The following is a 27,445-nucleotide window of genomic DNA, read 5'->3' as shown; positions in this document are numbered from 1 at the left end:
GTGGTCTGAACTTCCTAATAGGTCTATAACACCTATTTCCTGCTGCCTTGATGAGGGTTGAATGAGGTAATGGAGGTGCACACCTTAGCTCAGCATCTGGCACCTCGAAAGGGCTTTACTAGTTGTTGGTTGAAATCTCCATGGTCCTGTCCTGATCTACTGGGTGAGGTTTACCTGCCTCTAAAGCCGTCCAACAATTCTTCCATTCACACCAGACTGGCTTTTATTCTCCCAATGTGTCCTGAAGTTGTGCCGTTTAGATTGACTCAAGAAGTACATTTCCAATAAACTTTCTGTTCAAGGGAAGTGATTTGGAGGATCTTGTCCTGTGGTTTCCTGCACCCAGGCTTTGCTGGAGTCATGCAGATGAGAGAAACTGCTTGTCAAGTACCGGGCACAAGGCCACATCCAGAGGAAGCAGCTGTCATCTCCTAGTCACATCTGCCTGCCCGTGGCCACTCATCCTTCATTCCTAAGTGCCCTTCCACATCCTGCTTCTACTCCTGGCCCCTCTACAGGCGCACCACATGGCAGCCAAACGTGGCTTTTCAAAACAGAATGAGACGATTCCCTGACACAGCCTGAAATCTGTGCCCCCCCTCCCCTTGGATTCCTGTTTGTTCTTCAATGAAATCCTAGTGCTTTAGCACAGCTGATGAAGCTCCAGATGATCTGGCTCCTGCCTAACCCTCCATCCTCATCTGTCTCAGGGTCCCCTCACTCAGCCCATCTAGGTTATACCTGCCCTGGGCGGTTGCTTCTAGACCCTGAGTGCTTTTCCTTCTCAGCTCTTTACTGTGCGCTCGCTGTGTGCAGACACTCATCTGCATCCAACCCTCCATTCCAAAGGCTGCTTTTCTTTTTTCTTTCTTCTTCTTCTTCTTTTTTTTTTTTGTCTTTTTAGGGCTGCACCCAGGGTGTATGGAGGTTCCCAGGCTAGGGGTTGATTTGGAGTTGTAGCCACGGGCCTAGGCCACAGCCACAGAAACGCCAGATTTGAGCCATGCCTTCAACTTACACCACAGATCACGGCAACGCTGGATCTGATCCTTAACCCACTGAACAAGGCCAGGGATCGAACCTGCATCCTCATGGATACTAGTGAGATTCACTTCCACTGAGTCATGACGGGAACATTTATTTATTTATTTATTTATTTATTTATTATTTATATTTTTTCGCTTCTGAAAGCTGCTGCTCTTCATTCTTAAATATCACTTTTCAGAGGTGCCTTTTGGACCTTCCAATTCAGAACAGGTCCTTGCTCTTGCCTTGCTCTTCTTCCTGCCTCCCCGACTCCTGTCCCTCCAGAACTAGCCCTGCTCCCATCACCTCCTACCACCATTCCTTCCACTAAAGAATAGACTGTGGTCCCATCTTTATTTACTTTCCTGTCCTCCTTTCCTGAATGCCATGAGGGCAGGGGGCTGCTAAATCACCAGCTTTTAGCACAGTGTCTGGCACATGGCTGACAATCAATATATACTTTTGTTGAGTGACTGACCAGAGGCATGAGGGCTGCATTCTCTGGCATTGTGCCCTTCCTTTCTTATATCTAGGAGGATTATTTTTACTAAGGATGTTTTTGTGGGCCTTGGAGGAGAGCAAACAGATTAAATAATTCTGTGTCTACCTTGTGTTTCCATTAAACAGCTGGCTAAAGTGTACTTTAAGAAACAACTCTACTATAAACGCTAATGTATTTAGCAAAAAGGTATTGATGAACAAACAATGGATTAAGAAAAGAAAAAGGAACCCAAGGAATCTCACTAATTTTGGTTAGTTTCTGGTTGAATGTGGAAGATGTAGAAACATGATTATATTTCAAAATCAAATAGGGAGGCATACATTCTATTCCTATTTTTCATTGAATAGTATATGAGCCTGCATAGACACATACCCTTCTCTCTAAATTGAAATTTTTCTCCCATTAAATGGAAAAATCGTTACTGTTCTTACCTCACTGATATGGGGAATGTGACTGCAATATTTATAAGCATATTATGAGATATTCTGAAATGCCTATCATATACTTAATGAACACTTGTTATTTTTGTAATGCTTTGAAGCATTTAAAACTCAAAACAAAGCAGTAAAAATAGAAATGTAATTCTCCAAGACTTGAATTGAATTAAACTACCTGAATTTGATTTAAATATTCCAGTTCCCGTTGCGGCTCAGTGGGTTAAGAACCTGGCATAATGTCTGTGAGGGTGTGGGTTTGATCCCTGGCCTTGCTCAGTGGGTTAAGCATCTGGCAAAAACAAAATGCTTCTTTTTTGGGGGGACACATCCCCAGCACATGGAAGTTCCCAGGCCAGGGATCAGACCTGTGCCACAGCTATGACCCAAGCCACAGCGGTGACACAGCGACCTGAGTTCTTAACTTGCTGTGCCACCAGAGAACTCCTTTCCTTAAAACTAAAGTAATCTTAAACACTGACTTGCATTAGAAAGATTGAGAGACACAAATTTCTCTGTGTCCCGGTGACACTTTTTGTTTCCTTTGTCTTTTTAGGGCCACACCCACAGCATATAGGTGTTCCAAGGCTAGGGGTCCAATAGGACCTGTAGCTGTTGGCCTACACCACAGCCATAGCAATGCAAGAGCCAAGCCACATCTTTGACCTACATCACAGCTCACAGCAACACCAGATCCTTAACCTACTGAGCAAGGCCAGGGATCGAACCTGCATCCTCATGGATGCTAGTCAGTTTCATTAACTGCTGAGCCACGATGAGAACTCCCCCAGTGGCACTTTTCAATTATGTTATGGTGATAATTTCCTAGCTTGATGTTTGTTCTCATTTCAATCTGGGTCTGACAGACCAACTCTGAAGAGACACTCCAATTTCAGATAGTTTTTCCATTCAATTTAACCAAGATTCCAGTAGAGGGAGCAGAGTCAACAATTAGAGAAGAAAGACTTGAAAAAGACACTCAACAGGAAAAAGACCAAGGGCTGACTTAATCTGAGAAATAACATAAAACTTAATTTTAGCCACCAATACTTTGACTTATCTATTTATCTTCCAAAGTACTGCTGTCCTAAAACCAATTGTCTGCCTTTCCTTAACAATTGCTATGAAAAATCCATTTATATGCTTAAGAGTGCCTTAAGAGCCAATAAATCTCGGATGAACTTTTAAAAACAAAGGCATTATCACTCATTATTATTGGTTAATGCGTTAAAACCTTTAAGAAAATGTAGAAATAGTGCAACATTTAGAGTCTTTTATCCCAAGTCTGACTACATAAATAATCAGAAATTCAAAATGTCTGTGTAAGCTATAACAAATGTAAAATTATTAACGGGGAAGAGATGGAAGAGAAAAAATGGAGAAACCTTAAAAAGGTAAAATCCATGCTTGTATCTTTACAATGAATCAAACGAACTGAATCATACCTGGGAACTCGATGAGTGCATATTGATGATAAAGCTAAAAGAGCAACATAGGTAAGGAACCCTACCAACCATGAGGAAGTAAGCTTACACAACTTACTACACATTAAAGAGTAAAAAGTAGAGCTCTAATACTCATGGAAAGTTACCATTAGTTGTCACACTGCCAATTCCAGTTGCCCTGGAGGGGAGCACACACAGCTTGTGTGGCAGGCCTACCCACTAGGTCCCTGGCAGTTCTGTGTCATGAAAGGAGGTCATTATTTAAGAAAAATCCCCAGGGCTGCCTGTGGAATAAATAATAAGGATTGTATGCATTAATACAATAGCATGTAGTTTTAAGTGTGTTTTCATGAACAAGAAACTTTCTATTCTTTTCTTTTTTTTCTTATTTTCTTTTTAGGGCTACACCCATGGCATATGGAAATTTCCAGGCTAGGGGTCGAATCAGAGCTGTAACTGCTGGCCTACCCCACAGCCACAGCAACGTGGGATCCCAGCTGTGTCTGCAACCTATACCACAGCTCGTGGCAACGCTTGATCCTTAACTCACTAAACGAGGCCAGGTATTGAACCCACATCCTCATGGATGCTAGTCAGATTCATTTCTGCTGCACCACAATGGGAACTCCCCCCCCCCCTTTTATTTTACTTCTTTAAATTACAACTGGGAGTTCCCGTCGTGGCTCAGTGGTTAACAAATCTGACTAGGAACCATGAGGTTGCATGTTAAATCCCTGGCCTTGCTCAGTGGGTTAAGGATCTGGCGTCGCTGTGAGTTGTGGTAGGTCGCAGATGTGGCTTGGCTCTTGCGTTGCTGTGGCTGTGGTGTAGGCCAGCAGCTATAGCTCCAATTAGACCCCTAGCCTGGGAACCTTCATATACCTCAGGTGCAGCCTCAGAAAAGACAAAAAATAAAAAAAATAAATAATAAATAATAAATAAAAAAATAAATTACAATTAAATTTCATTTTAGGTCAGAGTCATTACATGAATATATACATATATGTATATGTGTGTGTGTATACACACATATATTTCAAACAACTACAAACTTTATAATGAAAACAAATATGAAAACAAATATAAAAACAAAAATGCAGCCACCAGGCCCCGTTCCACTCCTTCCATCCCTGATTTCCACTTCTCAGAAACAACTTTTTACACTTCCTAGTCCAAGTCTCTCACTCTCCTTAGACAGTAACTTTCCAGTCTTCTACCAGGGTTATTTTTTGTGATGGAAATTTGGATGGTGAGGACACAGTTGTCTGGTTGTGTGAGTTAAGGGAGATGTTTAACTTTTTTTTTTTTTGGTCTTTTTGCCTTTTTCTATGGCCACTCCCACTGGCATATGGAGGTTCCCAGGCTAGAGGTCTGATTGGAGCTGTAGCCACCGGCCTACGCCACAGTCACAGCAACGCAGGTTCCGAGCGGAGTCTGCAACCTACACCACAGCTCACAGCAACGCCAGATCCTTTAACCACTGAGCAAGGCCAGGGATCGAACCTACAACCTCATGGTTCCTAGTCGGATTCGTTAACCACTGAGCCACGATGGGAACTCCTTAACTTTTTATTATTAAGATTTTCAATGAATCTCACTGTTTTCAACAATGCTTGGACAATCAAAAGAGCCCTTTTCTAAGATTTTACGCAAGAACTGGCTTGCTTCTGGACCTCGCCCATGCTGTTTCTCTGCTAAGTCATTTCACAAGTTCATTAACACATACTATCTATGATGATTTTCCTCCTGTTCTCCTTGCTTTTGTCAGTTTAGGGTTTTTACATTACTTTTCTTTCACTTAAGAGAAACATGCTTAATCTGATATGTGTTTCTGATATTTTTCTTTTTTTTTTTTTTTTAGGGTCACACCTGCGGCATATGGTAGTTCCCAGGCTCGGGGTCAAATTAGAGCTGCAGCTGCCGCCTACACCACAGTGATGGCTGCAAGAGTGTGGGATCTGAGCAACATCCTCTACCTACACTGCAACTCACGGCAACTCCGAATCCTCAACCCACTGAGCAAGGCCAGGGATCAAACCCAAAACCCCACGGACACTAGTTGGATTCATTACAGCTGAGCCACAATGGGAACTCCCTATATTTTTCTTAAGTTGAAGCCGCATGCCAATTACTCAGGTATCTACTTGTTTTAGGTATAATCTTTTACTTTTTAAATCCGTAACAGCTTGATTAAAATTAGCCACAATATATTATTTATAAGGCTTTTCTCCTAGTCACACTGAGAAACTTTAGTCCCCAACAGATTTTCTTCCCAAATCATCCTGGAAGTTCCAGCTTTGGCCGGGATGACACATCTGCATGCCAAGAACTAGTTCTCTTGACCACAGTGTGTAAGCTATAACAAATGTACTGTTTACCCTCTCTTCTGCCCTGACTTGCTGTGGTGATGTGTCAGATGCTATCAATCATCAGTCAACTGTGCCTCAGATGCTCAACCCAGGAATTTCCCACGTGCGACTAAAAAGTATTCAGGAGTTTATCGTTACCACCCTCACCAATGCCGCCACCTCTGCCAGTACCACTGCTCTTGACCAAAAGTTGCAGGTGGGCACAATTCCTTTTACATCCATCCTCCAAGGGTCTTGGGTTCTCCTTGTAAATAAACCCTTCATCAGTCATGCTTGAATCCCAGAGGAGAGACAGCCTGGGTGCAAATCAAGTAACTTAGCCAGAGTGATCCCATTTATAAGTCTGCATGCCTCTAAAGAACGTCTTTCATTACTGCATGCCCATGGAGCTGTTAACACAATTTCCTTTAGATGGGAGAGCTTCTTGAAGGGGATGAGGTTTCTGTAGTTTTTTTTTTTTTTTTTTTTTTTTAAGTGTCAAAAGAAGAATAGTAAGGTAAGGTGGGCATTCAGAGGGAGTGGGTGGAGTTCCAACTGGTGGGTTTGTGTAACTGTGCTGTTTATGTACTGACCTGGGTGGCTGGACGGTGTCCAATTCTTACCTCATTAATATGTGAGTCCTTTCTGACTGTCTCCTCAGAGAGAAAAACTTTCCTAAATAAAGGCATCCTGTGTTTCAATCATAAACATGCTGGTGACATTTCTATCCTATTAGCATCTCCAAGCTAACTCTCAAGGTGTCACGGAAGGACTAAAATGACCAAGGAGGACAGGAGATGTACAGATATATTGCATTTTCTAAGTAAAATAAAAATGGTAAAAATTTCTTAGTTTTAGGAACCTAATATAAGTCCAATCTCCCCATAAGACCCCTCCCAGACATTAGCTGGTTGGGAATTCATCTCTTCCTTCACCAAAGAATTCTTAAAGAATCTTCTTTTTGCTTACATTACACAGTTCATCACATTTCTATTATCTCAATACTTAAACCGAGTCTTAGATGTGTTGGCTGTGATAGAGGGAGGGGTGAGAAGCAAGAGCGTTGCTGGGGGGTGAGGGGCAGCAGACACAAGCATCAGGGCATAACAGAGCAGGCTGCTCTCTAGAAACGACGATAGGTTGTTGAGTGGAAGTGCTTGTGTCACAACACGACCCAACACAAGGCCTGAAAAAGCGTCAAGGGCCGTAAGCAGACCCCGCTGGCTCATATGTCATGTTGAGAAGTTCAGACTATTCTGGAGGCTCTGAGAGCCACTGCAGGATTTTAAGCAGAGAAATGACATCATCTTTGGATGTAGTAAATCTCTTGGGTGGTAGTTCTTTTTCTTTTATTTAAAGGCTTAAAAAGGGTCAGATGTTTTGTTTTTGGAGATTGTGTAATACCTTTTAGTTTATTTTCTCTATTTCTTGATAGCAAGCATTGACTATTTTGTCATTTTGGTGCATATTCCATATTAATTTTGAATTAGACACACTAGCAGACTTCAATTAGAACAATTCTTCACACGTTCTTTCTTTTGTGGTCAAGCAATCTTCCTAGATGCCTTTTTAAAAGACTTAACATGTCTGTTAGCCTCAGACTGGCTGTAAGAATATTCTTGAACCATACTTGCAATTCCAATTAGTCATAGATCAAAACATTAATGTGGACAGATTAAAGCAGAAGCCCTCATGCTTTATTTCCTAATATCATCTGTCTTTGCTTTGAAAATCACACCAACGGAATCTTCTGCATCTGTACACCCCAAAGGCAATTTAATCTCCCTTGGCCAACATTAAAGCTTTAAAGTAACTCTATGCTATGATGTATTTTTCCTCCTTTTCCAAGTTCAAGCATTATATAATTCACTTTCTATCAGCTTCACTCTTGTAGATGGTCAGTTGCCACATTGTTTATAGTTTTAACATTGTCTAAAAGGAAATTTGAAAGCCTGAAGTTAAGTAAATTGATTTTTCCACATACTGTCATGTGGAACTGAACACAGGCAAAGACATAATCCAGAGTGTATTAACATATGTTGCTTTGTAATATTTTTACTAATGCAGTACTTTAAAAGATTTTGGAAGTAAGCCATTCATTTATAAACCTTAAATGCAAAAATGAACAATTTCTCCCCATTTACTGGATCTATTTTAGAATATATATTCCATAGATCTGAGTTTCCCACTAAATTGAGTCTTATACTTTAAAATGCCTAACTTTTTTAAATGTTAAAATTTCATATATAAATCTTAAAAATGTTGTTATTCTATATTTTAACGCCTTCTTAAAAAGAATTAAAAAAAATTTTTTTTGGTCTTTTTTTTAGGGCCACACCCACAGCACATGGAAGGTCCCAGGCTAGAGGTCAAATCAGAGCTGCAGCTGCCAGCCTACACCGCAGCCACAGCAATGCCCGATCCTTAAGATCCTTAACCCACTGAGCGAGGCCAGGGATCAAACCTACATCCTCATGGATACTCGTCTGATTGGTTTCCGCTGTGCCACACCAGGAACGCCTAAATTTTTCTTGATATTCATGATCATCATCATAATGGTAGTATCTGCACTGGAACATATTTTGAAACTACTGAGTAAGGTCTGTGGGACTCCTTGTCTGTGCACCAAATGATGGAGGGTTTGTTTCCTTTGGGGGTAAAATTTGGGTGCATGTAATTTTTTGAATTATAGTTTTGTTCAGACATATGCTCAAGAGTGTGACTGCTGCATCATACAGTAACTGTTTTTAATTTTTTGAGGAGCCTCCATACTATTTTCCATAGTGGCTGTGCCAATTTACATTCCCACCAGGAGTATAGGAGGGTTCTTAGGGGTCTAATTTGGGAATTATTTCTGCAATTGATTGGATTACCAGTGGATAAATTTTGCAGTTATCAATGAAATGGGAAAGACATCTTGGTGTTCAGATTTTATGTAACTGCAATTGATACTCTCCTTGCATTCAGAAGCTAGATAATCAAGCTTAATAAGCTTATGAATAAAAGAAAACAAATAGGATGTGAAAGAGAGTCAAAGGCTCCTTTTTTAAAAGAGGCTTTAGTGTATGGGATTTGTACAGTAATATTTGACACACAGCGTCGTATTACATTTCTTAGCTCTGCTTTAAGAGAATGAAGTTGCTAGAAGACTGACCTCTGGGAAAGGGAGGCGTTATTCACCCCCCCCCCCAGTATGATGCTGACTCTTTAATGGTTGCAGATGAACACAAAGTGTATTGCTTAGAGGTCTGAAAATACATATAACTGTTTTATAATTTCATTTGTTTCACACAGTAACCCCAGTAATCTGATAAACTGAATAATGATACTCTAAAAATTAAGAATGACTTAGGTTTTCACCCCAAGTTTACTCTTCTTTTTAAATCAAATCTTAAAAAACATTTAAAAATGAATTAGACAGGATAATGGACATTAATGGAAATGTTATTCACTTTTCAGTCTCTTTCTAGACACTTTGCTTGCTGTATTAATTCCTTTAAAGTTCATTCATATATCACCCAACAAATTAATAAGGAACACTTTAAAAAGTGTTGAATAAATGTTAATTAATAAAGACATTATGTCATCCCCCACCTCCCCACCCAAGTCATAATTCACTCACTCATACATTCATTTATTGACTCAACTAACACTTACTGAGATTTGTCAGGCCCATGAAAAGTGCTGGGAATGCAAAATCCAATAAGACATGGACACTGTTAAAATCTTTCAGTCTAGATGGTTAATCTCTTTGAAGGCAGAGATTCTGTGAGAATTAAATTCCACAGCATGATTATGCTCATATATGAATTATTTATAACATAGTATATGTGGGCTGAAGTTTCCCAGTGGAGTCATTGAATACTCTTAGAGAGAGAGCGATTTTACCCGGAGTCATAAAGTTTGCTCCCAGATGTTCCAAGTGAATTCTGCTATCCACTTAGGATTAGTTTTGCATTGTCCTTTTTGATCATAGGATGTGCTTCATACAATCAGCACATGCTGCGGTATGCATATGCCATGTGTAACACATTTTTTGCTACTGACTACAGTGATTGAAGTCAGATGTTATAAGCACTTGTCTAGCCAGCATTCTTAATAGTGTCATAATGCTGGTGTTGAGAGACAAGGATCACGCCTGTGTGGTACAGACCCCCCAGGCCCATCCTTTCTCAGGTTGTATTTGTTAGCAGCATTCTTGAGATAAAGGCTCTGCCTATTTTCCATTTCAAAAGAATATTTCTTATTGTCAAATCTCAGCCAAGACAGGAGGGCTTGTTGTGGCAGTTTGATGTGGGAGATGTGTTTAAATAAGGAAAGCATTGTGGAGCCCGTCATATCCATTCAGGCAGTTCTGTCAATGGGCCATTACCCTGCTTGTGAGGTGTGTATATGTGGGCACACTTGCACAGGGGAAAGCCTTCTATTCTGCCTCTGATAAGCAGGTTATCCTCTCTTTGCATCCCTTTCCTTGTCCATAAAATGCGCTAAATAATCGTTATCTCATAGGGTTGTTTTGTGGATTAAATTGCAACATAATGTGTGGAGATTGCCTGCATTTGATTAAAAACTGTTCATACTATATACAAGATGATTTATTAACCAAGAAGACTGTAAATGCTATAGGTGTATCACCATTTGTGAAAGGACTAAGACAGTTAATATTACAGGTATGTTAAAATATATTCTATTTCCCCCTGATTCAGAATCCACCATGTAATCCTTTAGCAATAAAGGTAGCTAATGTTTACTGTGTGCTACTAATTCACAGGCACTGGGCTGGGCATTTTCAGTCTCCACCATGCTCACTCTTTTCTGGTGGGCACTGTTACTACCTCTGTTGACAGAGGAGAGACTGAGTTGCAGAGAAACTAAAGACCTTGCCAATGACCACTCTCTGATAAATTGTGGAGGATTTACCACTAGCTCGGCAATCTGAGTTAGAGGCCTCGCTTAAAAACAAAACAAAACAAAACTTTATTGAGATACAATTCCTATACCATACAATTCTCCCATCTAAATACACAATTTAATGAGTTTTAGCATATTCGTAGAGTTGTGTAACCATCGCCAAAATCTAATTTTAAAACATTTTCATCACCCAGAAAAGAAATTCTGGACCCATTAGCAGTCACTAACCATAACCCTCCCAAATCCTTAACCCTAGGCAACCGCTAGTTTACTTTCTGTCTCTATAGACTTGCCTACACAGGACATTTTACAGAATGGAATCATGCACAAGGTTTATTCATGCTGTATCATCTATCACTACTTCACTCCTGTTTATTGCTGCATAATGTTCCATTGTGTGGATATACCACATTGTATTTATCCATCCACAAGTTATTGGACACTGGGGTTGTTTCTGCTCTTGGGTAAAGCCCATATTCTTACCAATTAAGTAGGGTACATTATTTACCAATTGTTAACTGTGCTATTATTGAAATTTTGGTTATTAGATATTCTGTTGGTTTGCCTTCTAGATAAAAAGAGTCTGTTAATTCATAAAACATGTATTAAACAAACACTGTATTTCAGATGGGTATGTCAGACACTGAGACAAAATTCCTGTCCTTACAGTTTTTTTTTTTTGGCTGTGCCTGCATCCTGTGGAAATTCCTGGGCCACAGATTGAACCCAAATCATAGCAGTGACCTGAGCAATAGTAGTGACAATGCTGGATCCTTAACCCACTAAGCCACCACGGAACTCTGAAAAGAGTTCTAATAAATATGTAACCACAAGATGCTGTGGGAGCTCAATGGAAAGGACCTATTGAGCCAAGGGGAGCATGGGCAGGGTGGGTGAGACAATGGGGCAGAAAGGCTTCCTGGAGGGTGGCTTAGTGTTGAGTCTTGAAGGATGAGTAGGAATTATCTCAGTGGAGAAGAGAGAGGAAGGCAACCTAGGCTTCAGGTATGGTACATGATCGACAGAGAAGCTGGGGACTACTACATATGGCTTATTACAGTTTGTTACCAGGTGTAGGTGAGGCTGCAGAGAAAACTAAGCCTACCTTGGAAATACAGGTGAGAGTAAGATGATAGTGGGACTTTCAGGTCATACAAGGAGATTCGGCTTTATTTCATAGCTCTATGTTTCCCAAACTACTCATGCATTATTTTGCAATATAAGGATAGTACCTGAACCATTATTTTACTTTTTCTAATACTATTTTATATATCTGTATATATCTATATTATACAGATAGTAGATATATATACACACACGTATATAAGTAGACACACCTAGATGTATATTGATCTATGTATAGACATATGTTGTTACCTAGGTAAGTTTAGTAAAAGTGAAAATTTTCTATTTCTTCCTATAAGCAGAAAACCAGTATCACCTGTCATAAATAGAAGGATGCTGTTAAAGTCTATATAGTAAAAACCAAATGATGTTATTAAATCCTAGTTAGATTCCTAGCTAGATTTGCCAGGTCAAACTGAGCCTGAAGCCTGTCTTGCCTTTGGTAAGAAGGGAGTTGCATGGGTGTAAGAGAGGCACTGAAAACAAATTAGTCCTCACTGAGACTTTCTCATTGATGAAGCCAGAGGGGTTGAAAGGGGATAAAAAGGGAGTCACTTTTCTGCTATGTGATGAGATGTTTTAGATTCTGTGACCAAGTACCAGATACTTGGTGGGGTGGTTACCCTGGGAAGTCATTGATGGACTTGTGACAGAAACATGTATGGTATAAAAATGACATTTCTAGGATTACCCTGGTGGTGGCCGCCTACAAAATGAACTGGAGGACAGTCAGCCCCCAGCAGGCCATTCCAACAGTCCAGGTAAGAAAAGAGGAATGGAAGGGGGCGCTCTTTGTGGGTCTGGGTGTTCTGTGGTGCTGCTTTCATTATGGGTCAGCCTTTATTAGGCTCTAGCTTTTAAAAGAAAGCACAAGAAGCTGACTACTAGGCTTTCCAGCTGTTCCAAGGAGGGATTTGAGGCTCATGTGTCCAAACCCATCCTTCACAGCACTGGCCTTTAATTGCTACCCAGGCAGTTAAGTGGAAGCATTTCTTCCTGGGTTGGGGATGGGGTGGGGAGTGGCTGACTGAAGTGAGCCCAGACACCCGCTCTGAGCCTTCATGTGATTATCCTTTCAGCTTCCACTTCACTGGATTTTCTCAGTTTCTCTGCTTTGACCTCACCCCCATCTCCTGCCCCTCTCGGCTTCTTTGTGTCAGTGTCGCTTTCTGTCAGATCACTGTCAGCGACCCGGGGAAATGGGCAAACAAGGCCAGAGCGTGCTGCTCCTGAACCTGCTGGTGCCCAGGGCAGCACCAGGGCGACGGGAGCCTGAGTGCGGCTCAAAGTGACTTATCCAGCTCCCTGGAGACCCGTCAAGAAGACAGGAGGAGTCGTCCTGCTTCTGAAATCGCCTCAAGATATCACTGAAGTGCGTATAGAAAGAATGACAAAAGATAAAGTGCGGCCCATTCTCATCTACTTTGTGACTGGGCAATACTTTAAAGCTGCATGGAGATTTCTACCCTACAGAGAAACAGTTTGAATATAATTTCTTTGGAAATGTGTTACTCTTCAGGCTGAATACATTTTTTACCTGAGCCAAAAAACCTGTGGCAAGATGCACAGAAGATTCTATAATAACCTATATGGGAAAAGAGTCTGAAAAAGAAGGGGTGTGTGTATATGCATAACTGAATCGCTTTGCTGTACACCTGAAACTAACACAACATTGTAAATCAAATATACGCCAATACAAAGTAAAAGCTAAATTAAAAAAAAATGTAGAGGAATGAATGTGGAAGAACAATGATGCCCAGGTTCATTAAAATCTGATTTATAATATGTATGTATCTGTGACATTCTAGAAGTCTAAAATAATCTATGTTTTGACATAAAAACTTAAAAAAAAACACTAAACACCTTTCGAAAGCTTAAATTGTGTATTTGAAGCATGCTGCACTAAACTTTCAATACTGGGGTGCTAGTCACAGCCCTATATTAACAGAAAGGTAATTGAGAAAGATACTCTATATGTGCAGTTGCCTAATTAGTTGTTTGTCTAATTCTCACTGACAAACAAAAGCATCTAGGTATCTTCTGAATCTAGGAATATACTAGATGAAGGCTTACGGTCGTCTTTTTCTGGGCCACATGTAGGAATTCAGCAAAGATGTGGAAAAAAGGGCGGGAAAGAGAAAACTCAACAACACAACCACATACCTAAAAAACCCCAAAAGCCACCACAGAGATCCTTCAAAGTTGTCTTCTATAGTGGGAGGATTTCCTTTAAATCCTTTTCAAAAGCATATGGCTGGCTTTGAAAGCTTAAATGGCATTTGTCAACCATCGGTAAATCTTTAAAATTGTTTCTGCAAATAGGCCGACTCGGTTTCGGCTTTTCCCATTAATCTTTAGGTAGGACCACTGAAGACTTTTTCAGAGCCTAGATAATGCCTTGATTAAAAGGCTCATTCAAGACAGAAGGCTTCAGCATTCACCTTAGGTACGTAGTCATTTCTCCAGGGTATTCAAGGCTGTTATTTCAACTCTGCAATTGTGCCCCAAACAAGACATTTTTGCCACAAAGCTTTGAGGAGAGACATTCTTTAGTGAATTACTGAAATCTTGCCCTTCTATTTGTCACAGCTTGTTATTATTATTTTTTTTTTATCAAGTGCAGTCAGTTCAAATAGGAGCCTTAGATTGACAACTTTACAACTGTTGCTATTTAAAACAGAAAATGTTTTATATTCTTTTCCCACTGGGGTCCTGCTCCAACTGCATGTACCTGTCTTGGGTACTGCTTCACTTACCAGTTCATTGTTTTATAGCACCACTTCTGGCAAGCAAACAAAATAGATGAAGGCTAAAACATGAACAATAATTGATTATCATTTTTAAAAATTAATAACATCTAGTGAAAATCAATCTGCCGATCACATATTACTATTATATAATGTTCCTTGGTCTATATAATTTTTTAAAGCATTGATCTCAATTTTATAGAAATACTATGAGAATTAATAAGAATTCAGATAAGGCTCTGGGAGATCTTTGGATGTAGTAGTGCTATACAAGTTCAAACAATAAAATACTTCTTTGAATTTTCATGAGGTTAAAGAACACCTAATTAGGGATTCACTGAGGGTCATCTCTAAACTTACAGCATTATCGTGCAAATGACATGAACAGAATAAGTAGTTTCTACGCACAATAATCAGAATTATGGCAACGAAAATTTCTGTGTCATTTTCACACAACCTGCCAAACTGGTGTCAATTATTCTGTTCCTTCAGGTCCCATGGAAAATATCAGCTTTGATCTCTGCCCTCATTCCAATTTTTTTTGATATTATTAATTATACTGAAGTTACATGCAGATAACATTCTCCTTAGGAAACAGTCCAATGAAGTGACAAACACATAAAACCACTTTGCTTATCCCAAGAAAGATCATGATAATCAGCTGAAATGACAACTAGCCATTCCTGAAGCAGATGTTAAATACGACAGCAAATGGGGGTGTACAGTATCTTCTGTACTGAGTCCACTGGTGTTTATTATGGCACCATTTCTTCTGGCCAAATTCATTCCAAAGGTACTGCCACACCAGTGAAATCTTGAACAATTCCCTTGCAAAGATATAATTTACCTTCACCACTTTTTATTTTTATTTTTTCTTTCCTTGGGCCACTCCTGTGGCATATGGAGGTTCCCAGGCTAGGGGTTGAATTGGAGCTGTTGCTGCCGGCCTACACCAGGGCCACAGCAACTCGGGATCCGAGCTGTGTCTGCAACCTACACCACAGCTCACGGCAATGCCAGATCCTTAACCCACTGAGCAAGGGCAGGGGCCGAACCCGCAACCTCATGGTTCCTAGTCCGATTTGTTAATCACTGCACCACAACGGGAAGCTTCACCACTTTTTAAAGTAAGATTTTGTTCATTAAGATTTCAGCCTTCTGAAAGCAAGTTAAAAATTGTCATCACTGCTAATATTATTAAGCAAAGTTCATATCTGGAAATTCTTCTTGGAGTCCTGGGGAAAGCATAGGCTTTGGAATCAGAAAAGCCTCTTTTTAAGTCCCTTCTCTCCATTATTTATTAAATTGATGACCTCAGAAAATTCTTTTAACTACCTCAATTTCTTTACGGAAGAAAAATAACAAATCTCACTGGTTTGATGTAAGGAGTATGTAAGATAACATATGGGCAGTCTGGCACATCATAAGTGGTGGCTATCTTTGTTTTAAAAAAACCTGGTCTACATTAGTTTCCTTTATGCCTTCCTCATCCTCCAAGTATTCAGACCCGGCCTCAAATAACCATTTTGGTAACTCTCATTATCACTCAAGATTCACTGCAATGTTAACATCAGTTGCACTCTCCTTACTTCCAAGGAGGACATACTGCCAATTCCACTGAATAACAGCTCCCTCAAGAGCCATAGTTATGTTCCAACTCCTCAGTTTCCTTAAATTTGGACAATCTGAAAATGACAACCAGACCTTAGATACCCAAGAAAGGCTTTCAATTCCTGAATTCCTTATAATTTGCCAGATCTGCCTCAGACAGTACTCATAAAAGACCAGGACAGACAGAGGAAACTATTAATCACATGTAGAATCTATTTCGGGTTTTTTGGCAGGTAACCCAAATGCAAAAGTGTATCATCATGAAGAATCAGAGATGCAGAACATCTTTTCGTATTACCTTTTTTTTTTATCCCCAAAGCAAATGGATGCTTTAAAATTTTAATCTATCACATTTACCTTCCATTTCTGCAACACCTTCCTTTTTAGTTTAAAGGTGTTATAAGATGATTTTTCTCTGCATGATACCCCATATCATCTAATACTTTACCAAGCAAGAAGTCTTAAATCACTGCAAGCTTAGGAAGAGAAAACACAATTTTTTTTTTTTTTGGTCTTTTTGCCTTTTCTAGGGCCTCTCCTGTGGCATATGGAGGTTCCCAGGCTAGGGGTCCAATCAGAGCTGTAGCCGCTGGCCTACACCAGGGCCACAGCAATGCTGGATCCGAGCTGCATCTGTGGCCTACACCACAGCTCATGGCAATGCCGGAACCTTAACCCATTGAGCAAGGCCAGGGATCGAACCCGCAACCTCATGTTTCCTAGTCGGAGTCGTTAAACACTGTGCCACCACGGGAATTCCGAAAACACAATTTTTAAAACTCTGTTTAGTTAAAAAATCGTTGCTAAATGAAGGACTGTTAAGCCCTTACGGGACTGATGATACAGAAGTAACATAATTTTGTAATCTACCTTTCTCCCTTCAATTCTCCTCTTGATTCATAAAGAAGGATTATACCAGTATATTTTGTCCTCATTAAAGAAATACAAACAAAAAACTGTTCTGTTCAATGGATAATCCTCATAGCAGTCTGTCTAGGTGCTGTAATTCATGACTTTCTACTTCTACATAAAGGCACAGGAATCACTCAAGTACACCAGCCATCTAGTTGGTGGCAGCCTGCCAGTCTTCCCAGGTGCAGTGTTGGATAAAAAATTATCTCATTCTATTGAGTTCTAACCGTGTGCTAGACATTGTGCAATGGAAAGGAGCACAGAACAGGTGCAATGACTGCCTTTCAAGAGTTCATAGTTGAAGACCAACGAAACGTCTTTGCTGCTGTTGTTTCACAGACTTATATTTATTTAGATTTTTCTGAGTGGTTAGGAAGTGGCCATTTGATAACCTCTGTGCTGTGGATTACCAGAGACTGCTTGTTTTCTCATTTTCAGTTCATCAGTTTATGTTACCTGAAAAAGGAGTTTTGAGGTAAGTTTCTAATAAAAAAAACCGAGAAACATACTTTTGCCAGGTGTTAAGTGGCAGGAGGCTTACCCAATGGACCAGGAGAACAGAAATATAGGAAGAGAGGAAGTTTATGCAGCTGGTTGGGAGATGAAGTTGAGCTAGTCTGGTAGTATTTTGAAGCTCTTTTGTAACTCTCTGAGGAATCACAGGAGACAGAGTTTTGTTTAAAAGACAGGTGGAGAAAAGCCAAAGAGCATAAACATTCTTTGGGACAGTAGAAATGTGCAGACATATATACATATGATTAAGACAGAAAAGGAACTGGCTAGAAGGTTAAAACAGTCTATGGAAGAGAAGAGAAAGCAAATGGAGAAGGAGGTGCGTTAACATGTGAAATAATTTCCGGGATCCTGTTGAGGGCTGACCATTCTCAGAGTAGCACTGCCTCATTGTGGTAAGTCAACTCCTATTACTTTCCCAAGAAACAGGGCAATCTGGCCTGTTCCTTCACTCTTCTGGACGAAATCCTTCTTGACCAGTTGCAGGGGATGTTATAGATGCTCCCTGCCCCACTCTGGTCAGGATTCTTCCAGACAGCGAGGGCTCTAGCTGAGTCAATTAAAATGAGCATCCTAAACAAACAAACAAATAAATAAACAAAGTGAGCCTCCTTGCTCAAGGTCACGCCCTGGGGGCACTGCATGGGAGAAACTTCCATCTAATAACTGGTCAGTGTGAGGTATAAAGGGATCCTTTGGAAGGGCCACCCCCATGTTAGAGCTCCCTAAAGGCTTGGCTAAGGACTTGGTTACATCCTCATCCCTGTTCACCTTCTTCCTCTGCCCAATCCTGTCTCTGTCACGTCCGTCTCTCCCTGCAGGTGTGATCCAGAGGACATGCCCCAGGAAACGTTCTGTACTCGTACTCGAATTTCTAATTCTGAGCTTGCGTCCCCGGAAATTTTTTTCTTTTCTAAACTACACTCTTGTTTCCTGAACATAAAAAGCTCATGTATGTGTGGCTGGGTCACCATGCTGTATGTACAGTAGAAAATTGACAGAATGTTGTAAACCAGCTATAATGGAAAAAATAAAAATCATTATAAAATAAAATTTGAAAAAAGCTCATACTGATTTTTAATGCTCAAAGAATTTCAAATTAAATATCACTACTGGACTAAATCAAGACAGTTATGATAATGAATGTACTTAAACAACATACATATCCTCACACCATCTAGCCTGCTGGAACACACTTTAATATGGACCTAGGATGATTTCTCATCTGTCTACTGGAGGGCTATAATTGTAGCTTATGTGATAGAATTCTGATTTTTCTTTATTTGGTTATTCATTTTTCTACCTGTTTCACTCCACCTTCTGGATTAGTCTGGAGCCCTGCCTCCCTATTTATGTTAACCGTTCTGTATAGTTGTCATCTTCCTAAAACACTTATTAAGTATACAAGATGGTACATAGTCCTCAGTATGTCAGATGCCCATACCTAGAGTATAAACTTTGGTGGATTTGGGTTGGGGTTGTCTTAGTTCTTTTTTTTTTTTTTTTTAATGAGTTATGCCATTGGTTCTTTTTTTCTTAATGAATTTTATTTTATTACATTTATAGTTGTACAACAATCATTACAACCCAATTTTACAGCATTTCCACTCCAAACCCCCAGTCCATCCCCCCACACCCCCAACCTGTATCCTTTGGAAACCATAAGTTTTTCAAAGTCTGTACGTCAGTAACCGTCCTGCAAAGAAGTTTATTGTGTCCTTTTTTAAGATTCCACATGTAAGTGATAGCATATGACATTGGTGTCTCACTGTCTGACTAACTTCACTTAGCATGATAATTTCTAGGTCCATCCACGTTGCTGCAAATGCCATCACCTCTTTCCTTTTAATGGCTGAGTAGTTTTAGTCTTTTTTATACTTTACATGCAGTTCAAAGTTTATTCTGTGCCCTGCTCCTGGTTCTGTAATATCAACTCCATATGGGAATACAGAGATTCACTCTTCCCTTTCTCCCATCTTCCTTTCTTCCTCTCACTCAACAAATCCTTAATGGCGCTTTCTATGTAGCAGGCACTGTGCTAGGCTCACAGAATTCTACAGTAAACAATGCAAACATAGTCCCTGTCTTTCTAGTGTCTGAGATATTTGTCATGGAAACAGACATTAAGCTAATCACAATGCAAATAATATTCCATTGCAATTGTAAATGTGCAGCAAAATGATATTCTGACAAAACCATGATATAAATAATCTTTTTAAAACAAGTATTTAAGTCCACTATATTCTAATATATTCTAGCAGAGGCTTCTCTATCACACTGGCCAAAGAGTCACACATCAAAGAGTCATCAAGTAACCTCTGATACCATGTTTTGTTTTTACCTATGCCAACAAAGGCTTCCAAACACTTTGGCTTAAAAGCCAGACAAGGTCAAAAACTTTTATATGATCACTTGATACACTGGAGATTACACACACAATTAAAGTCCATATACAAAAACCAATTCATAGATGCTAAAATTTACTCTAATAACTTACAGAGAAATAATAAGAAATGTAAGAGAGATACTAATCTTTTCAAGTGAATAATCAATTAACTTGTGTTGATATTTCCTTCAGTACTGTGTAAATTGGTCTTGAAACTATTTGGCCAATTAGAGATTTGAAAAGAGGAACTTAACTTGTCATCATCATTGTTGACATTTATTGATTGCTTTCCACATGTCAGGTGCTGTCTTGAGTACTTTGTTGACTCAATCTAATTTTATCTTCCTCTTCAGTGACTACTGTCACTTTATACAGATGTAGAAATTGAGATTTGGAGAGAAAGTAATTTGCACAAGGTCACACATCTAAGTGACAAAGCTAAGATTCTAACCTAAACGATTTCTTTGTTCTATTTTTTTTTTTAGTTGAAGTATAGTTGATTTACAATGTTGTATTAGTTTCGGGTATATGGCAAAGTTATATACACATCTTCTTTTTCAGATTTTCTTCCGTTAGAGTTTATTACAAGATATCCCTGTGCTATAAGTAAGTCCTTGTTGTTTATCTATTTTATATATAGTAGAACGTTTCTGTTAATCCCAAACTCCTAATTTATCCCTAACCTAAATGTTTTTGATGTTAAAGTTTGGTGATAAACTCTTGACTGAGGCTAAGAGAACATTCAGTTGGAATTACTCTAGGTTGCTGCCTAGCATCTAGCAGTTGTGCACTGCATCACTCCTGGAGTGTGTGATACAGATCACACGTAGAGATGGAAAAACAGCCAGCCCAGCCAGAGAGATGGTAAGAGAAGAGGTACAGAGGCAGGAAAGCAAGGAGCCCATTAGGAAAATGGGGTCTAGTCCAATTTGCCTGAAGAATAGGAAACTTGCAGGGAAACTGTGGAAAAATAAATCCAAAAGGTAAAAATCATAGAACTGTGGAGCTAAGAGGAGCTTTAGCTTTAAATAAATCCAATGTTTCAATTTGCTAATGAAGACACTAGAGATAAAGAGATATTCAAAGACAACTAGAAGGCGGCCAATCTGACTCCAGGGAACTGGCCTCAGCTGCTCAGTCCTGCAGGGTTTCTGTGGCTGCTGGAGCATAGCTGGGCATGATTTGAGCTGACTGAGGAGACCTCATGTGCGAGGTGATGGAACTGGAGCTTTCCATACTCTGGGGGTTGCTGGAGCTTTCTGAACAGGGAAGGGACCTGAAGTTTAGGAAGATGAATTTGGCTGCAGCAATGCATGTGTGAGATGAGAGCTAAGGAAGAGAACAACTGGGAGGCTGACCGTGTGTGGGCCAGACACAGATAATAGGCTTTATTAGCCCCATTATATAGATAAGGAAACTGAGCTTTGGACTCTGGCCAAACCCAGGTCCATTCCAGCATCTGGAGTCTGGGGGTGTGGTGCACTCACTCCGCTGAGGGAGGGAGGAGGGGGTGGCGGGCAGAGACTACTCCAGCGGGGTGGTTGGGAAGATTGAGGGCTGAGAAAAGACCATCTGGATTTGGCAGTAGGAGGTCTGTGGTGGTGTTTAAAAGTGTGATTTCAGTTAAATGGTGGGGGTGGCAGGCTGATTTCAAAAGAGTGAGTGGGTGGTCATGAAATGGTGGCAGTGAACACAGCCTCCTCTTGCAAGAATTCTGGCATTGAGGGAAAGGAAAGAGAAGGGAAAACAGTGTGAGGAAATAGCAGAACAGAGGGAGAAATCCCTCACGCCACCCACAGGAAATATTTATATAACACGTATAGGGGTCAGGTATTGTGTGAGGTAGTGGGGCTCATGATGATCAATAGACTAAAGAGGGAGGAACAGAGGATGCCCTACCTTTGAGCGGGAATCCTTTTATGGGGTAACATGCCAGGTTTACCAAATTTAACAGTGTGTAGAATAATACCTACCTTTTCTATTTCAAACTTCCAGAAGAAAGTGACCTGATAATTGTCTTTATCTTTATGCACTCCCAAAGTACCTTGCGTGGCACACTCTGCTACATAAATACCTCTTGGGTCTCAGAAGAGAAGAGGGAAATCCAAGCTGGGGGTGGCTTTGGGAAAGATGCAGGACATGTCCTTTCTGAGACATGAGGGAGGGAGGTGGGGTGGGAAGGACTCAAAGGTCACTGGAAGCCTGGAGGTCTAGATAAAGCTAAACTGTGGATTCCAGCTGCAGTGCTCATGGCCAGAAAAGGTGCAGGGGTTGAGATTATGGCCCCCAAATGAGATGGAGCAGCCCAGGGGTGGATCTGTCATGATCCAATCCTGTTTTCAGCAGAGGTCACCGTGGCCATTTCTCAGAAGTGGGTGGGATTGAACCTTAAGATACCACGGAGTTGAGGTTCAACCAGACACCATTCATTCATGATTCTTATTTTGATGGATGAGAAAGGACATTGAGAAGGATGAAAATTAACCCTGTTGTGCAACTGGAAATGGAAGTGGAGTCTAAGGCAGGTTGGAATGGAAGCCGCTACATAAGGGAGGAAGAAGAACTGGAGCCAGACGACTCCTGAGAAAAGAAGTGGGTGTGGAGAAAGCCCCCAGTCTGATTCCACATCTGTTTTCCCACAGGTTCATGACCCTGTAAACACCTGAGCATTGAACATGGCTGGGAGCATTAATTTGCAAGTCAGGCATCCCGCGCACCATACGCAAAGTTAATCCAGGGTGATATTTGCACTAACATGGACCCTGGATGGATTCTCTCATTTAGCAGATGACAAAACAGATCAGAAAGGGTCAAGGGTAACCCTGAGTCATATAATGAGTCAATTGTAGGCTTGGTGTTCTGTGGGGGGCCCAGTCCTCTGAAGGGAAACCCCAATAAAGACCTGGGACTTCATTTGGCAGTCATGATTCAAACCGCACTTCACTAAGTTCCTCCGGGCTGAACTCTCAGTCTCTCCTTGTGAGTTCTTGGGGCCACTCAGCTGCTTTCTGTTCTGTCTCTCTCTCCAAAGCTCTCTCATGCCCAGTTGCTGCCGCCTCATGCCCAGCAAATGGGAGAATTTCCTTCCATGTGCTTTCTCACTCCTGGGCCTCTGTTGATGGGGATCTCGCATTTGAAGGACATGCCCCATCCACGTGGTAAAATCCTCCCCATCCTTTAAGAGCAGGGCAAACACGATCCTCTCTGAGGAATATTTTCAACTCCATGTGGAGTGAATGGTTTCCTTTTCTTGCTTCCACGGGACTTTACATGGAGCTCTAAAATAATGATGGCTGATCTTACATTGTATTTACTACCTGCCAGGCACTGTTCTAAGTGCTCTGCAATAATAACCTTCGTGAAGGACCCTAGGAGAAATGTTTTGTTTTACAGGTGAGGAAATGGAAGCTGCAGAGGAGTTGAATGACGTGTTCAGGGTAATAGGTGGCAGTGCCAGGATTCCAACAAAGAGCCTCTGACTGCAGCATGAGGCTCTTAACTACTCTCTTGCTTTGGTTGACCTGTCCGTCTTCCTCAACCAAATCCCGAACTCCAGCGAGTAGAGGCTGTTCCTTAATGTATCTCTGTTTTTTGGGCTTAGTCTGGGACCTGCCTGACCAAAAGTGCCCTGTACATGTTAGGTGGATAACTGAAAGGATGAATGCATGAGCATCTTAGGTCTGACCAGCTCCCCCTTGTGAACAAAAATTGAAGAGTTTACTGTGAATGAGAGAAGGAGAGAGGGAAAATCTTGCCTTCTACTTCTTGGCTTCCCATTGAATCCAGGAAAAACATACAGGTCCATACATGCTACCACCTCCTCTTTTCAGGTTATTATTAGAGGTGCAAATAAACGAGTTCATAATTGAGTTTCAGATGAATAAGAAAATGAATTCCGATGCCTGGCAAAACTATAAGCTAGTAAAGCAGAAGGTATGAAACCAGAATGCAACTATAAAGCCCTTTGCCATACAGATCTTTGTGATGTATTTCTAGGAAAGGGTTCCCAGCAATGATAGGTCAGATCTCAGAGGAGGACCCTGCCCCCTAGGGGTAACTATATTAATACCTCTCGAGTACAAGGTCCTTGGCATCATGATTTGATGTTACAGTTTGAGAATGCTAGAAGAGAGCTCAGCTAGTGCTCAGACTGAAATAGGAACATCTGTCTAGAATGCTCCTTTGCTCTCCTTCTGGCCAACTCCAACTGGTCTTCCAAGTCTCAGATTAAATGTCACTTCCTAATGGAAGTCTTCTCTGACTACCAAGACTGGGCAGTTTCTCTCTTTGCGCACTCCCATTCTGTATCAGAGTGCTTTCATAATCTTAATAACATACATTTAGTTATTTATTTTTTAGGACCGCACCCGAGGCATTTGGAAGTCCCCAGGCTAGGAGTCCAATGGGAGACGCAGCTGCTGGCCTTCACCACAGCCACAGCAACTTGGGATCTGAGCCGTGTCTGTGACCTACACCCCAGCTCACAGCAACGCCAGATCCCTGACGCACTGAGCAAGGCCAGGAATCAAACCCGCCTCATGGATACTAGTCGGATTCATTTCTGCTGTGCCACAATAGGAACTCCCTAATAACATACATTTAAATAAGCATTTTCTTTTAAACAATTTTTTATTTGATTGAACTATAGTTGCCTTACAATGTTGTGTTAGTTTCTGCTGTATGGCAAGGTGATTCAGTTTTATGTATACATATATAAATAATATATGTGTTCTTCTTCATCTTCTTTTCCATTATGGTTTATCAGATATTGAATATAGCTCAATATCGTTCTCTACAGGACATTGTTGTTTCTCCATCCTATATATGACAATTTAAATAAGCATGTTCTTAATGTCTGTCTCCTCTGCAAAGGTAGGGATTGTGCCCATCTTGGGCACTGCCATACGCTTAGCATTTAGCACACAGAAAAGGCACTCAATGAATATTAATTTTTGTGAATGAATGAATGACTGTGGAGGAATATGAAGTTGACGTTATTAAGATCTCCTCCACACCATAGATTGACGTCTTAGTCCTACTAGTTACCATCTTTTCTAGACCTTACACCAATTTAGCCAAAAAGTGAAAACAGACTTATTTGCATTTTTAAACACTGCTATTACTAAGAACGTTTAGGACAATGATACGAGAATTAAAATGTATGTGGACAATAGCTGTCCAAATGAAGGCGAAGACATGAGGAACAAGAAATCAAATGATTTTAAGTAATTTTAAAAACAAAGTAGAATAGTGCCCTTATTTTTTAGTCTCCTTTGGAATGATTCTACGACAGTTTCTATATAACTTTGAAACTTGATGTGCTCCAACCTCTGAGAGATCCTTTTAAAAGATCTACTTATTTTATTAGGCACATTGAGTTTGACATGAACTGCACCCTTTGGTATCTAAGAACCTTAACAAAGGAGATTAGTAGCCAAAAAAGCAACTAAGTTTACAGTAGGGTTACAGATACCATATCTTGTACAACAGCTTGGAAAAGGAAGTAATGCAAAGGTCATATCAACAAGAAAAAAAGGAACACTAAATAGTGGATTTTTTTTTTTTTTTTTAAAGAAACAAAATCCTATGTTCTCAATGCTTTCCTTCTTATCTAATAACTACATGTGTTTGGGTATTCAGAACAAACAGACGAGGACGCGGCATTACTTAAGTTGGTAACTGGCACAAAAACAGGTGAACCAGGCTGTGAAACTTAAGCATCTGGGGAGTCAGGTTCCTGATTAGCGTTTTCAGTTTGATGTCTAGTATATCCAGGATTGTAGAATCCCAGGCTGGCTGTGTCTGTGTGCTTTAGAGGCACAGCGATGGAGGGTTCAAATAAACACATCCAACTATCCCAACCATTTAAATATAGCAACTTCAATGCAAAGCTGTTGGAAAAACCAACAGTGTTTTTTAGGACGAGGCAATAATTGTACCTTTTCACATGAAGGTAAAGGTCTCCCCGAAAAGAACAGGGCTCTATGACCGATGCCAATTATAAATCACCCTTTGTAATTCTGTTTAGTTACATAGCATTATAGATCCCAGGATTTACAATGGTAGTGCAGCCCATGAAACCATCTTTAGCTGGAGTTTCTCTTCTGTGTCAGCATCCTATTTTGAATTAACAATGCTCTCAGATGAGCCGAAAAGATGTATTTAGCTCCCACCATTACAATTTCTGATCCTCTTTACTTTAGCTCTTTTGAAATAACATGAAAGCTTTGGCTCGCTAATTACTTTTATCCAGCCCATAGAAAAATTAGTTTATCTTCCTGATCAAAGCAAATTAGGCAGATCATGGCTGATTAGAATGCAACAGTAAAATCGCCATACTTTCTCTTCCATCCCCTTTCTCTCAGAAATAGGGCCTGTGTCAAATATGTAGGTATTTCCCACGGCCAGGCCGGACTCTGTTTCCAACAGGGACTGCAGCTTGGACAATGGTCCTTACACAGACACTAAAGTTCTTTAGTTCAGTCATTGTGTTCGAAAAGAACTAGTCACCCCTTAGCTAGCATTTGATGAAACATCTAGATTTACATATTTCCTTAATTGCATTTTTGAATGTGAGTGAGATTTATCTGACCGGAGTTAAATGCCTCCTTTATTCCCCTACCCAAGGCAAATTTCAACTCCATGCTCTTAAAAAAAGTGAGGTGGGGGTGGTGGTAGTGCCTGCATCTTAATTCTGATCTGAACGAATTTTAGGGTTTCAATAAAGTGGGGCTAAGGGAGTTACATTACCAAAGACAGGAAGGGTAGACCTTTACCTCTCAAAGTGGAAATGTCAATTTCTAAAGCTTTGGCTTACTCAGCTCTTTCCAAGAGCCTATTTTTGATTTTCATAATGAATGTGATTCCTTGCTGCCAAATTCCCCAATCAGTAGCTAAAAAGCTCCACAATTATTGTCCTTCGCAATGTCTCACTAAAATTTCTACGTGACTGTAAAAACTTGAAAGTTAGGTTTTATTTTCTTTGTTTATTTACTCTAAATTAACAGTAAATCTTGTATTTAGCTCCATTTAAACCTCCCTCTGCAGCTGCCCATTTGAAAATTAAAATGGTTGCCTTCTTTCACTTCAGTGGGCACAATACAAAACATCCATTGAGCTTTCTCTTTATTGCAGCTGCCAATGCCCAGCCGACTTTTAGCAAACCAACCAAGCGGAATCACAATGCAGCTGCAACATTTTATGGTATTTCTGTTGGTTCTCTTTTGAGACTGAAGGTGTTAATTAGGAATCAAAGAACACAACCCTGCCAGCTTTCTTTCACAAACCATACCCTGGTCACTGCAGTTTTCAGAAGAAAATAAATCTAATAAAGGGATAAAAATGTTGTTTGTCACACCAGTAAAGTGTACTTAAGACCCTTTGATCAAAAGCTTTTTATGTAGTCTTGTCAGATGGGCTGGAAATATGGTATTTTTCCCTTTTCTCTCCCTTCTTTATGTAGACTTCTCTGAATTTTGTATTTAA

General features: G+C 40.4%; 1 protein-coding gene across 2 annotated transcripts in view; it reads right to left on the bottom strand.

Annotated features, from left to right (window-relative positions):
- Nucleotides 1-27,445, bottom strand: part of LGR5 (leucine rich repeat containing G protein-coupled receptor 5) — a 132,655-nt gene that overhangs the window by 88,545 nt on the left and 16,665 nt on the right. The window lies entirely within an intron of this gene.

This window comes from Sus scrofa, chromosome 5, assembly GCF_054392235.1.
Source record: "Sus scrofa isolate SSC_HxYL_T2T_F1_AM1 chromosome 5, Sscrofa_HxYL_maternal_Yorkshire_Landrace_v2.0, whole genome shotgun sequence".
NCBI lineage: Eukaryota > Metazoa > Chordata > Mammalia > Artiodactyla > Suidae > Sus > Sus scrofa.
The sequence above is the reverse complement of the archived record's forward strand: the minus strand, read 5'-3'. Positions and strand labels throughout refer to the sequence as shown.